Raw genomic sequence first — 12249 nt, 5'->3', positions numbered from 1 at the left:
CATATTTCATTCAGTGATGGACAAGACCCATCTGTTAGTTGAGCATAATGATCGTTTATTTTTTCTGCAATTGTTTTCTTCATGATTTATACATCTTCCTCAGACTATGAGATTATGCAACTCCCGAATACCGGACGAACACCTTGTGTGCTATCAAATGTCATAACGTAACTGGGTGATTACAAAAGATGCTCTACAGGTGTCTCCGATGATGTTTGTTGAGTTGGCATAGATCAAGATTATGATTTTTCACTTCATGTATCGGAGTGGTATCTCTAGGCCCTCTCGGTAATGCACATCACTATGAGCCTTGCAAGTAATGTGTCCAATGAGTTAGCCACGGGATGATGTATTACGGAACGAGTAAAGAGACTTGCCGGTGACGAGATTAAACTAGGTATGATGATACCAACGGTCGACTCTCGGGCAAGTAACATACCGATGACAAAGGGAATAACATATGTTGTTATGCGGTTTGACCGATAAAGTTCTTCGTAGAATATGTAGGAGCCAATATGAGCATCCAGGTTCCGCTCTTGGTTATTGACCGAAGATGTGTCTCGGTCATGTAGACATAGTTCTCGAACCCATAGGGTCCGCACGCTTAACATTCGATGACAATTTGTATTATGAGTTTCGTGTTTTGATGAACCGAAGATTGTTCAGAGTCTCGGATGAGATCACGGACTTGATGAGGAGTCTCGAAATGGTCGAGACATAAATATTGATATGTTGGAAGGTTATGCTTGGACACCGAAATGGTTTCGGATAGGTTCGGGCATTTTCCGGAGTACCGGGGGGTTACCGGAACCCACCGAGGGATTAATGGGCCACAATGGGACTTAGTGGAGAAGAGAGAGGGCCGGCCAGAGGTGGCGCGTGCCCCCCTTGCCCAGTCCGAATTGGACAAGGGGAGGGGGCGGCGCCCCCTCCTTCCTTCTCTTCTCTCCTCTTTCCCTTCTTGTCCTACTTGGACTAGGAAAGGGGGGGGGGGAATCCTACTTGGACTAGGAGTCCAAGTAGGATTCCCCCCATGGCGTGCCCCCTCCTAAGGCCGGCCTCCTCTCCTCCCCCCTTTATATACATGGGGAGGGGGCGACACAAAGACACACAAGTTGATCTTTTAGCGTGCGGTGCCCCCTCCACAGTTACACACCTCGGTCATATCATTGTAGTGCTTAGGCGAAGCCCTGCGTCGGTAACCTCATCATCACCGTCACCATGCCGTCGTGCTGATTGAACTCTCCCTCGGCCTCAACTGGATCAACAGTTCGAGGGACGTCATCGAGATGAATGTGTGCTGATCGCGAAGGTGACATGCGTTCGGTACTTGGATCGATTGGATCGCGAAGACGTTCGACTACATCAACCGCGTTACTAAACTGATGCGGAGCATCCTACGATCATCCCCATGTACACTCGAGCATGCGCCATTGGACCTAAGGTGAACTCGCTCCTTTACGAATCTTCCCTTTCCTCATGTAAGACATGGATGCTACTTCAAGCATGGACCTTGTGCATACTCAGGTACACCCGAGGAGACCATGGAGAGCCCAAGGACCAAGGCCAAGCATGCGCGGAAGCAAAGGAAGGAGAAGGAAGAAGAGCCAGTTGCTACAGCGGTCGGACATCCGGCCCTTGCCCCGGAAATCCGGCATTGGCTATCCAGAGAACACCGGAAAGGACCAGTGCAGCCCGGACATCCGGACATCACCCCGGACCTTCGGCTCCTCCCAAAGTCCCGGACATTCGGCCCCTGCCTCGGAAATCTGGCCCCTACATCACCGAATGCAACTAGAAGACCCAGGCCAGCCCGGACATCCGGCCTCCTAGCCCGGACATCCGGCCTCCCAGCCCGGACATCCGGCCCCCAGCCCGGACATTCATCTCTTGTCTGTGCATAGTGAACGGGCCAGGGGCCCATGTATCCCCCCTCTCACTTACCCCTTCGTGGGCTAATACTATATATAGACCCCCTCCTCCTCCTAGTTAGGGTTAGCATTGTGTTAGCTCATTTGTGAGATAGAGCTTCGCTCATCCATCTGGATCTACTCCATGAGAGAGAACACGGCCCCTCTTCGGAGAAGATCCACTTGGATTCAAGACCTCCTCGCGGAGAAGATCCCCTCGTGGATTCAAGACCTCCTCACGGAGAAGAACCGGTTACCCTTTGTATCATCCTTTGTTGACTTTGGATCTTGTATCTCCTCTCGTATTTCGTGGATCTAGCACATGTGTGACTTAATCTTGTTGGTTTGAGTGATTTTCTTGTGTTTTCCCTCGTGATTTCCCTCATGTTCTACGTGTTCTTCGGGTGATCCGCTCCATTCGTGAAATATTGGCCATCTAGGGTTCCACCCTACTTCATATTGGTATCATGAGCCACGTTGATCACGATTTCGGAGCCCCCCTTGTTTTCTAGCCTAATTTTGTTGTATTCTTCCTCAATTTCGAAAATCCCCACCAAAAATAGCCCCAATTTGTTTTTGTGATTTGTTGGTTTTGATGATGTTTTGTTGGATTTGATCCATGGATTTGCTTGGTTTCGAGTTGATCTAGCATATCCCCAAGCTTCCCCACCTTCCGTCCATGAAATCTCATCAATTTTGCCCTTGGAATCATCAATTTCCGCCCCCAATTCGAAAATTTCCGCCCCAAACGAGATCTGGAACCGTCGGGCCGGACATCCGGGCCGTCGGGCCGGACATCCAGCCCCAAGCCGGACATCCGGCTCCTGGAGCATAAAATCCGCACGGTTCTGGACATCAGCCCCCGGATATCCGGGCCCCACCCCCGGATATCCGGCCCCTGTAAATTTCAGCTTTCCCGTTTCACCGTTTTGTCCATAACGAATTCATCCGGTGTACGATTTTCGCATTCTTTAGCTCGTTGAGAAGCTCTTGACATCCCCCTTCCCACAAAAATACTACCAACATCTTTTCACTCCATCAAATGTTGTGAATTTTGGCATCTTTGACTAGGGCTTCCACCACATCATTCGCTACACCACCACCGACTTCCGCAACCTAACCAATTTTGTTCCCATCACATTAGTGGTTGCTTGAGGAGTGATTTGAGTCTCCTAAGGTGTCTAGGCTACTTAGGGACAATTGCTTCTTCATCAACCACCACCACCACTTCCGCATAGGCTTACCAACCATACACTTCTTCCACCCCAAATTAACCCAATTTTGTTTGTGTTGGGAGTTGTGTCTCCTAAGGTGTTTCGGCTACTTAGGGACCGTGCTTCCAACTCCGACACCGCACCACCTTACCCTCCATTTCCGCATTGCATACTCCACAACCCATCATTGCCATTCTGCAATCCCATTGAGCTTCCGCAACCACCACCGCATTCCCGCTACCACCATTTGACATTTGACATTTGAGATTTTGAGTTCGCGGTTTTTCCGTTTCCTAAGGTGTTTCGGCTACTTAGGGACGAGTCTCCATCATCTTGGTATCTACATCAAGAACACCGCCACTCATCATCGCCACGGACTGTAACCTCCATATCATCTTGGCATCGTGGTATCCCTCCATTGTATATTCCCTTGCCATTGCTTTGATAACCCCTAGCCCATTTTGCGTCACTTGCCTATCGATACTAGCCATTTGAGTATTGCCAGCAACGTTATTTGTGCAGATTAGTGATCTACACCATACATTACATACACACCATATCATATTAGTTTCATATCATCCCTTATGACACAAGATTGTTCCTGTATATACCCAATTGTTATCTTGGTTTGTGCATTTCGCATTGTGGCCATATAAAAAAATAAAAAATAAATAAAAAGAATAAGCTTTTAAGAAAAGAAAAATAGTGAACAAAGAGCTTGTAAGAAAATGCCATAGCATCATACCACATTGCATAAGATTGTCATATCCGATCATCTTGGATCATACCACCGGAACATCATATACATAGCATACTTGGGATAGAAGTCGCTGCATTTTTGTCTCCTATAAGTTGTGCACAAGTGTCGTATCCACCTATTGAGCAATCATGCTAGAGTCTCTCTAGAGTTGTGCAACAAGAGCATTTTCCGTGGATTCCACATTTTGAGCTCATTCCTTGGTTGCACGACCCCACTTATCTATCCGTGTGTGCGTTTTCGTGTGCCATTCATTTCTATTGGTCCACTTGTTTCACTTGCGAATTTGTGAATCTCTCTCAACATTATTGACTCTTGCTAACATTTTGCATCAAATTTTTGTGCCACTATCCTCACCGAGCTCCACCATAAGCCGTATTTGTATAGGTGTCAGAAACCGACAAGAATTGGTACCAATTGTGCTATTTCCTTGTTACATCATTGACTGATCATTGATCCATCTTCAACATCGGTCAAGGTACATTTGGTATAGTTCTCCTTTCTCCACTCATATTTGCTCGAGTATTGTAATGGATAGGCAAGGCATTTCATCTCCGGTCTTCCACAACAACGACGGCATGGACAACTACATCACCAAAGCATCAATCTTCGATCTACAACGACAAATGCAAGGTGCATAGTCAAGATTGCGAGAGCGCATCGATAACCTCTCCATCGACATTCGTCACTCAGAAGCAAGGAAAAGGGACTACATCGACAACAAGCTTTCCGCACAAAAGGAGGAGCAAGATGCAAGGATGGAGGTGATTCGGACCTTGTTGATCAACCGTTCTTCCCCTTCATCATCCTCAAGGCGGCGACGTTCAAGTCACAAGTCTTCGGAGAGCAAAAATGATGCAAGCACAAGTCGTCCACGTCCACATCTCCATGGCGACCACCATCACGTTCGTGATCCACATCGTCATGAAGGGCAAATCACCTCCAAGCATCATGTGTACGACGATGATGAACGCCATCGAGCTCAAGCACGACAATGACACCATCATCATGAAGATACTCGCCAAGCGCAAATGCACAAGTCCCAATAAGTCCTACTTCATGCCAAGGCCAAGCTTCAAGAGCACAAAAGAAGACCACGAGACAAACACAACCAAGACGGCGCTATGAATACAACAATCACTTCAGCATCTTCGCCAAGTGCTATCAAGGCATCTTCGCTTACTTCCCATGAGTTCGCCTACATCGACATCTTCACCAACGAGGCGACCACCTACGAGCGAGGGAGACACTTCCATCTTCAGAAGCCCCTCAAAGAAGATGGCCGAGCATGGGAATTTCCCTTCGGTCATGGAGACGAGCTACGAGGTGCCACATAATATGGGCCTCCAACAAGAAGACAGTGACAAGAAGGTCGAGCAAGGGCCATCCCCTTCGACCACGGCGATGAGCACGAACCTCTTCAACAACATGAAGATAGCGCCCATATTGGACTCATACTCCGAGTCAAGCTACGAGACCGCATATGAGACCTTATCTTTTGTCTTAGAGGAGAGTGATGATGTGCCATTTTCGGCCTTCATCCACGACTACGACCGCGACATGATTGAGCATGGAGACATTTGCACCTACATCTCTCCGACACCCACATATGATGAGATGCCCCAATTGCCTTGTGAGGAGAGCCGCCACCACATGAGTGAGACGAGTGACTCCACCATATATGACATTGAGTGCATTTCCTATGAGAGGATGAGTGTGACCACCACTAGCCCCACACTTGAGAGCATGCCACACATCCTATGTGAGGTTGAGAGCCATTTGAGTGACTCCACCAACCATATGAGTGAGAGCATCCAAGAGGGAGTGAGTGAGCCACAAGACTTAGTGAGTGAGGTAGTTGACATGGCATGTCAAGCCACTATGATTTCTAACTACCTAACCTCTACTCCAAGTGTGTTTTCTTCTTTGGTGCTAGATCTCCTACATGATGACACGCCTATCCTCGACGAGTCCATACCTCCAATAGAGACGACGATGGCCATGGTGGACGATGATGCACCCCACATGGTTCCATCAAGATGAAGATGACCACGACTCGGTCTTCGACACCTCACCTACAACACATGAGCGATGCTCCAAAGGTAACATAGGTGATGGTGCTTCTCTTGTCCCACTAGTGGACTATCTCACCAATGATTACTTGCATGATGTTGATCCACCTATTCCCATGCATCATGCTAGTGTGAATTCTTCATGTCATGACTTACCGATTTATGATGAATATCACGATGAGCATGTTGATTTGCCTAGTTGTGATGCTATGCTCCCTAGGATATCATGTTAAAATTCTATTGGTCACATCATGTTTGATAATCCATTGAACTTTTCATTTGCTATGAGTGAGATCTCCCATATGGCATCATTTCAATCTCAACATAGCAACTATGCATATCCCATTAAAATAAATCCCATTTGCACTTATGGCATAGATGACGAAATGGTGGCCATTGGTTTTTGTTTTTCATGTGATGATATTGACATGCTTCCTTTACATGATTTGCACAATTCATCTACTTTACCATGCCATGATCACATTGTTCCAAATATGCTTTGTTTTGGATGTTGTCAATATTCTCCAAGAGATGTTTCCATTAATGCTCATGAGGAGACCCCATATTAGGATATTTTGATGCACTCCATACTTTGCATGAGTCCCATAATTGCTTGCACCATATGCATTCCATCAATAACAATGCTCTAGATATTTCTCGTGATGCATTACACAATTTGAGTCTCCACTATGCTATACATAACAGCAAACCTATCGTGATGGATGACATGTTTCTATATCATGCATCTCATTTATTTGAGCATTGGATATTTTGTGCTAACCAACACAAGCATGTGCGCATTATGATGGATGATGTGTACATATACCACACACACACACACAATTTTCCCTTTGTCTTTGTTTTGTGTACGTACTCATGAACAATCGTCAACCTCACAATCCCATGAGTTGACGAAACAAGCTCTTCAGAGCAAAGATGACTTGGGATCCCGTGAACTATCCTTACCATCGTTCTCTTCGCGCAACGACTATGCGTATCTCTTCTACTCGGCTCTCACATGGCTATGGGCTATATATCACTTGTTACTTATTCCCATTGTATCCTGTTCACTTTGCATGCTATGCCTCTTTCTATGATTTTTCCATGTAATTGTGACCCTTGCTTGCATCTACCCATGATTTACCATTTTACTACTCCTATGTGTATTTGCATGCTTGGTGGAGATCCTTGTTGCTATTGCCATGTTTATCATGTGCCTCATGCTATTGTTGCTTGTTCTGTTGGGAGAGTCATGATGTCCCATTGTGATTTACATATGGCCTCTCGCCAATATATTGATGATACTTTGCTCATATCCTCCTTTCATGCTTGTGCTATGTCATGTGAATTATTCATGCACACTATTTGCACCCATGACATGCTTGCCATGATTCCTCCTAGTATGTTGCATCTTTGCACTACTAGCCTGCTTTACTTGATCGCTATGATTGCTTGCTTTGTCGCGTCACCCATGTTCCATTCTTACTTGCTTTCTTGGGTTGATGACGTATATGTTCATGCCTCTCAGTTGATTTGTCTTGATCATTGTCTCTTGTCTCCATTACTGCCATATCTCATATACCCTTGTATTGAGTGCCAACTTGCTATGCTTATTGATCGTGGAGACTTGGACATATTACTTGTGATGCATGCTTGTTTGATTGAGCCTATTATATATGGTTGTTCTCGCATCATATGTGTGACGCCCCGAGTCCGACGCGCCAGGTGTCTTCCAGTTATTCGTGGTCGTTGTCATGTCTTTTGCTTGCGTGTTGCATCTTTCCATGTCATCATGTGCATTGCATCATCATGTTTTCAAAACTTGCATCCGTCCCGGCCTCCCCGTTCTTTCCATTGTCCGTTCTAAGCCCAGGCACACTCGCACGCGCCCGCGGCATGTCCAAAATAGTATTTTATAAGTGGTCGGAAAATGTTCTCGGAATGGGTTGAAAGTTGGCATGCAGTGTTGTTATAGTGTAGGTAGGCTGCCTGCCAAGTTTCATCGCATTCGGAGTCCGTTTGACGCCCCAACGGATAACTATAGCGGCAGTATAGCCGGTCCATCGTCGGACGTTATCGGTCTCCGCAAACAGTCGCCGGGTCTCTCTCTTCTCTTCTCTCAGCCCAAAGCTTTCTGCACAGTCCACTATCAACCGCCAGGCCCCGAAGCCCCTCCTTGCACAGTGCATCGACCCCCTCATGTGCGCGTCTGAAAGCTGCCCCGAACCCGACCTGGACAGTTGCCACCGTTGGACTCAGATCATCCCCAAACATCTACAAAACATCTCTGTTTTGTTAATTGGGCTTCCTAACCTATATTTTCTCGACCGCTCGATCGCTATCGGAGGATCCTAATCACCCCCCTTTTGTATATATATAGACCCTAGTCCATTTTTAGACCCAAACCCTAATTTCTAGGAGTTTTGTCCCCCCCCCCCCGCCGCCGCCACACTCAAATCCCACCTCGAGATCCTTCCATTCCCCACCAAGCCAATCACCAGCCTCATCCGCATCCCCGCCTCCTCTTTCGCTCAATCTTCCCTGCAGCCAGCCGGCGCCCGATCCAGGATGGATCGAGGCCATGGCCTCGCACGCCTCTACTTCCCCTGCATCCCGTGATCCCTGCTCATCCCGAGCACCGGCCGTGCCGCCTCTTCTTCTACTTCACGCAGCTGCCTCGTCAGCTCCGCTGCCGGCGACCAGGGACAGCAGGCTGCCGTCCCTCTCCGCCTTCTCCTCCCTTCCCTCCTCGCGCTACTTCTCCCGATTCGACCGTTGCCTACGAATAGCAGCAGCACCCGAGGCCCCGTCCGCCCGGCCACCGGAGTACCAACACCGGCGACTAGGATCTTCCCGCCTCCCCTGTCTATTCCTTTCCTCTGCATGTCTTGCTACCTCCTCTAATTCCTCTGTCCTTCTCTCTTTGCCTCGAACAGGGAACCTATACCATGGCACGAGCACCGGAGCTCTCCAAGCCGCGAGCCGCGACCTCCCCGTCCACACCCGCTACTGCTGCCTCCCCGTCGTCATCTTCAAGCCCGCTCCTGCCGCATCCTCGACCTTCCTCGCCCAGATCCGTCGCCGCTCCGTCCCGGAGTCCCGCGCCAAATCCGTCGCTGGCGCTCCTGGCCGCCTCGTTCGTCAGGGAGACGACGAGAACATGGCTTGTCAACGCTCCAGCCGTTGACCCCGTGCCAGGAGACGACTCCCCTCGCCTCTTCCTCTGGGTGCGGCCCATCATCACCTCTGCCGGCCTCTCCCTCTGCACCAGCGGGCCATGGCCCATGTGAGCAGCCACCCCCAAACCCTCTGTGCTCTGTTGGGCCAACAGAAACGGCCTGTTTCATGTTTTTTTTTCATATAACGTTTTTCCTATTTTCCAGAGAGAGCAGTTTTACAGAAAATCCCTTGTTGATCATGCATTTAATAATTCCACGACCGTGCATCGGATTGAAATGTTTTATATATGAAACATGCTTAGAATTTTGTGTAGTTTCATAATATGCCACTTTCATCCATGTTTAAATTGTTTAAACTGTTGTTTGCATTAATTTGCTTAAATAACTTGCTAAAATGGTTTATTTTGTAACTAAATAACCGTAGCTCCAAATTTAATAAACTTTATATTTAAATGGGGTAGCAAAATGCCTAGTTTAACTTGGTGACATTACTTTGTATGTTTAATAACTCTAAAAATTGTGTTTAGGGCAGATCAGTACCAAACCTAAAAGATGCACATGAGGAGTTTCCAGACTTGTTGTTTGTTGTTCCGGCCTCATTTAAACTTGCCTAGTTAGGTTGTTTCCATATGCTTCACCCCCCCTTGCCATGTTAATCAACATTTAATATTGTTGCGTACACAAACGAGATCGAACTAAATAACTTGAATGTGGTGTTCCGTCAATATGCAACTCGTTGCATATTGAGCTCCACTTAATTTGTAGGATAGTTTGTGCACTTTGCCATTCCATCTATCATTAAACCGGACATGCATCATACTTGGTTGTGCATCATGCCATGTTATGTGATGGTTGTTTACTATGTTGTTTGCTTCTTTCCGATGTTGCTTCTTCGGGTTAGTTCCGATAACGTCGCGTTTGTGAGGATCCATTCAACTGCGTCTGTTTGTCTTCTTGATGGACTCGTTCTTCTTCCTTGCGGAATCTCAGGCAAGATGACCATACCCTCGAAATCACTTCTATCTTTGCTTGATAGTTGCTCGTTGTTTTGCTATGCCGCGATACCTACCACTTGCTATATCATGCCTCCTATATTGTCATGTCAAACCTCTAACCCACCTTGTCCTAGCAAACTGTTGTTTGACTATGTTACCGCTTTGCTCAGCCCCTCTTATAGCATTGCTAGTTGCAGGTGAAGATTGGAGTTTATTCCTTGTTGGAACATGATTATTGTTGGGATATCACTATTATATATTATTTAATTTAATGCACCTATATACTTGATAAAGGGTGGAAGGCTCGGCCTTATGCCTGGTGTTTTGTTCCACTCTTGCCACCCTAGTTTCCGTCATACCGGTGTTATGTTCCTTGATTTTGCGTTCCTTACGCGGTTGGTTTATAATGGGAACCCCTTGATAGTTCGCCTTGAATAAAACTCCTCCAGCAAGGCCTACCTTGGTTTTACATTTGCACTAACAACCTATCACCTTCCCTTGGGTTCTGCAGACTCAAGGGTCATCTTAATTTTAACCCCCCCCCGGGCCAGTGCTTGTTTAAGTGTTGGTCCGAACTAGAGCCCCTTGCAGCGCCACCTCGAGGAAACTTGAGGGCTGGTTTTAGTTGTACGGATTGCTCATCCGGTGTTGCCCTGAGAACGAGATATGTGCAGCTCCTATCAGGATGTCGGCGCATCAGGCGGCTTTGCTGGTCTTGTTTTACCATTGTCGAAATGTCTTGTAACCTGGATTCCGAGTCTAATCGGGTCTTCCTGGGAGACGGAATATCCTTCATTGACCGTGAGAGCTTGTGATGGGCTAAGTTGGGATACCCCTGTATGGTTTTGAACTTTCGAAAGCCGTGCCTGCGGTTATGGGCAGATGGGAATTTGTTAATATCCGGTTGTAGGAAACCTGACACTTAACTGAATTAAAATGCATCAACTGCGTGTGTAGTCGTGATGGTCTCTTTCCGGCGGAGTCCGGGAAGTGAACACGGCTTTGGTGTTATGCTTGAACATAAGTAGTTTCAGGATCACTTCTTGATCACTTCTAGTTCACGACAGTGTTTTGCTTCTCTTCTCGCTCTCATTTGCGTAAGTTAGCCACCACATATGCTAGTGCTTGCTGCAGCTCCACCTCACTACCTTTTCCTACCCATAAGCTTAAATAGTCTTGATCGTGAGGGTGTGAGATTGCTGAGTCCCCCATGACTCATAGATTACTTCAAACAGTTGCACGTGCCGATGATACCAGTGCCGATGATGCAACCCAGCTTAGATGGGAGCTCGATGAAGATCGTGTTCGTTGTGTTGTTTCGTTTCCTTTCGATCAGTAGTGGAGCCCAGTTGGGGCGATCGGGGATCTATTGCATTAGGGGTTGTCTTTGTTTATTTGGTTCCGCAGTCAGACCTTGATTGTATTCTGGATGATGTAATGCTATATTTATGTATTGTGTGAAGTGGCGATTGTAAGCCAACTCTTTATCTCTTTCTTATTCAGTACATGGGATGTGTAAAGATTACCCCTCTTGCAACATGCCTACTATGCGGTTATGCCTCTAAGTCGTGCTCCGACACGTGGGAGATATAGCCGCATCGTGGGTGTTACAAGTTGGTATCAGAGCCTTCCCCGACTTAGGAGCCCCTTGCTTGATCGAATCTTTGGCATTGTTGAGTCTAGAAAAATATTTTGAGTCTTATAGGATTATATATATCGGAGAGTAGGATTCTTTTTACTCCTCAGTCCCTTCGTCGCTCTGGTGAGGCCTCCTTACGTAGAGTTTTGACTCTTCTCTCCTCAAATCTCACGAATTTTTTTAGGATCACGCGGGTATCTTGGAATCGTTTCGATGGTTTTGTGATGAGAACATTGTTCTTGGTGCCTCCTGACATTTAGGGGTTGTGGCAGTGTCCCGGGGAGTTGAGCTCCGAGGTGTTGTCGTCACAATTTTATTATTGCAGTTCTGGAATACCTGAGTTTCGTCGACATCGAAAATCTCTTTTATGCAGTTGTTGGTGAGATAACCTCGACGCCACCTAGTACTGGGGCGGGAGTTCGGGAGTATTGCCATAACTCGTATAATGGACGCTTTTCAAAGGTTGAGGTAAATGACTTCCAA

The sequence above is a fragment of the Triticum aestivum genome, chromosome 5A, assembly GCF_018294505.1.
Source record: "Triticum aestivum cultivar Chinese Spring chromosome 5A, IWGSC CS RefSeq v2.1, whole genome shotgun sequence".
Taxonomy (NCBI): domain Eukaryota; kingdom Viridiplantae; phylum Streptophyta; class Magnoliopsida; order Poales; family Poaceae; genus Triticum; species Triticum aestivum.
This window is presented reverse-complemented; position numbering follows the sequence as displayed.